At 42.7% G+C, this 2,879-nt stretch overlaps 1 pseudogene; it reads right to left on the bottom strand.

The window, feature by feature from the left end:
• Positions 1-356: 356 nt before the first annotated feature.
• Positions 357-2,131, bottom strand: LOC106337276 (annotated as a pseudogene).
• Positions 2,132-2,879: the final 748 nt, after the last annotated feature.

The raw sequence follows: 2,879 nt of genomic DNA, 5'->3' as shown, positions 1-2,879 counted from the left end.
AAAGAGGAAAAAGAGAAAGACAGGTCCTAAACAAGCTCTTCTTAACACCGGTCCTAAACCTCAATTCATCACGTGTTTCTTTCCTAGTGGCCTTAATTTCTATTTTGAATTAAAAGTTACTTATGATCTAGAACCTGTAAATGGATATCTTACCGATGGGGCTACCCTAAGGGGTCAAATAGAGATAGAAAAGCTCTGAGGTTTAGGCACCAAAACTAACAGCACATTTTCCTTGACAAACACATGAGCTTAATAGATTCTGAGAAGAGTTTGTCAGATCGCTTAAAGATGATTTGTCTCTATCTAGGTCATCAAGGACATTGTACAGATCAACGCAAAAGCTTGTAACGCCAAACTGAAATGTAACATATGTATAACATTATGGAGTCAACTTACAGAATTTCATTACAATATTACATTGTTAAGTTCTTCAGACACAAGATTATGAGAAAAAAAAAAAAAAAGCAAACCGTTACGTTATTACATCAATTCCGTTACTTCTTCGACACGTAACGCATAAACTCGCCATCAGTTTCTATCCCAGCCATCGTCTCCGGCGCCAGCACCACCTCCAAATCAACGCTCCCGTTTCCATCCCTCCCCGGAAACGCAGAGATCTTCCCGTCGAATTTATTCGCCCGCCCGCTTCTAACCGCCACCGGCTTCCCCCACCCGAAATCATTATCGTACATCGGAAACCTCGGCGAGCTCCCCATAGTCACCGACGCTCCGTCGGGGTTCCCGAGAGGAAAGCACCTCGGATTCGCCTCCCAATCCGCCACAGTGTCTCGAATCTTCCCGTCTTGGTGAGCCGCCACGCTCTGGTTGAGCTGATCCGCGGACCACCGTATATCCCGAGAGAGAACCTCTCCCGCCGTCGCGAACGTCGGAACGCTCTGGATCGCGTTTCCGAAGTACTCCGGATCCAGTTTCGGGCTCAGACGGTGGCGAACGTTGACAGCCATGCGAAACGTCGTCGTTTTGGTGCTCGGAAGCTTCCTCGCTCGAGTGATCGCTCGCCAGAGCAAAGCGGATAGAGACTGAAACGACGAGATCTCCAGCTTGTTCCCTGTCTTCGAAACGGCGTCGTTTCGCAGTAACAAACTCTCCAACATTTCCGTTAGTTTACCGTTCTCTTTTCCGTTAATTTTGTCGTTGCTCTGCTTCCCCAACATCTCAACGCCGTTATCCACCGTCCAGGTTTTCCTCTTGTTCACCATAGCTTTCAGCTCAAGAATCTGCTCCCTGCTGAAACTGAAAATCCGCTCCCGTAACGGCTCGTTCTCGTTGAACGTCACCTTGGGCCCACCCTGAGGTACTTTCAGCACGGCCGGTGAGATTAGCACGGATTCCCGCGTAAAATCTGGATGACGTGTCACATTCCCAGCTCCTCTCGACACCTCAGCGAACGTGTTAATGAAATTCCACAGCGACGTTCCGTCAGTGACGGAGTGGTTCACGGAGCAACCGATGAAAACGCCGTCGTTTAGTTCAGTCACTTGAACGGCTAGGATCGGTCTGTTATGCCCGTCGTAGCTCACCGTCCTGTCGTAAGTGAAAAACTCCTTGACGACGTCCGGAACGTCGATTCCCTCGATCACGTCGCTGACGCAACGGATTTCGCGGCGGCGGAGACGAAATCTGCTCCGGCGTCGTTGCAGGAGAGGAAGACGTGGCCGTCTTCGGAGGTGGAGAGGCGGCCGGCGAGAGGAGGGAAGTGGGAGAGGGTTAGAGAGAGAGCGTGCTTGAGGTGGGAGAGAAGCGCGTGCGGAGGGAGATGAGGGCGCGTGAAGAGGCAGCCTTTTTGGATGTAGTGGCAAGAGAGCATGGGGAGGTCGGAGACGGAGAGTTTTAGGTCAACGAGCGTTGACTTTTGGTCAGGGAAGACTCTGCTCCTTGAGATTACAGTTACAGAGTTCTCAAGAGAAGGCATTTTTGCTTACTCTGTTTTTAAGCTCTGAGTGTGTTGATCGTGTGTGATTGCTAATGAGAGCGATGAGAGAAGAGAATGTGTAGAGACGATGTATTTATAGTTGGAGGATGGAGAGAAGAGGTTCATGAATCAGATGATGATGTGTCTTTATTTCATTTTTTTTTTTAATAGTTATTATTGAAATGGAGCCCCTGTGCTTTGGGAAACTGTTTCCTTATTTCTGAATGTGTTTGATAATTTGATCTTTTTGTTTTGTTTGTATAAAAGGGTGTGGAGACACATAACGGATGAGTGTGTGTTAGGTGAATTTAGAGTGAATATGAACAGATAAATTGTAAGAAATTATTGGTTAATATACATTCTAAGATAAGAGTTTATTAGCTAAGATAAGATGATGGACCACTATTCAATTTTTGGCTTATATGTTTCACTCGTTACTCTTCAGTTTGTAATGATCACCACTGGTTTTAAGCAGTGGTTTTAAACCACATTTAAAGGATAACTTGGAAAGTTCAAATTTGTTGATATTATCTTTGAATATATAATTTTGATATTTATATACTCCATTTGTTTCAAAATGTTACATATTTTAGATTTTTTACACATTTTAATAGAACACATTAAATTTGCATAATTTTATGTGTTTATTTTTTCTATAATTTTAAGCCAATAAAAATTCAATAAGTGCAATAAAGTTTTTTGAAATTTGCATTTAGTTAATAAAACATGCATTAATGCAAAAGCTATATTTTTTAAATAATTTTTTTTAGAATATGTAACTTTATGAAACGGAATGAGTATTGCGTTAAAAAAAAATGAAACAGAGAGAGTATATAACTTTTGAGTATATCATATGTTTAAAAAAATGAGTCTAGTTTTAGTGATACTGATGTCAGTTTAAATTATTTGTTGTAAATTGATATTTCTTATAAATTATATAGTTGGT

Source organism: Brassica oleracea, chromosome C4 (assembly GCF_000695525.1).
Source record: "Brassica oleracea var. oleracea cultivar TO1000 chromosome C4, BOL, whole genome shotgun sequence".
Classification (NCBI taxonomy): domain Eukaryota; kingdom Viridiplantae; phylum Streptophyta; class Magnoliopsida; order Brassicales; family Brassicaceae; genus Brassica; species Brassica oleracea.
This window is presented reverse-complemented; position numbering and strand designations above follow the sequence as displayed.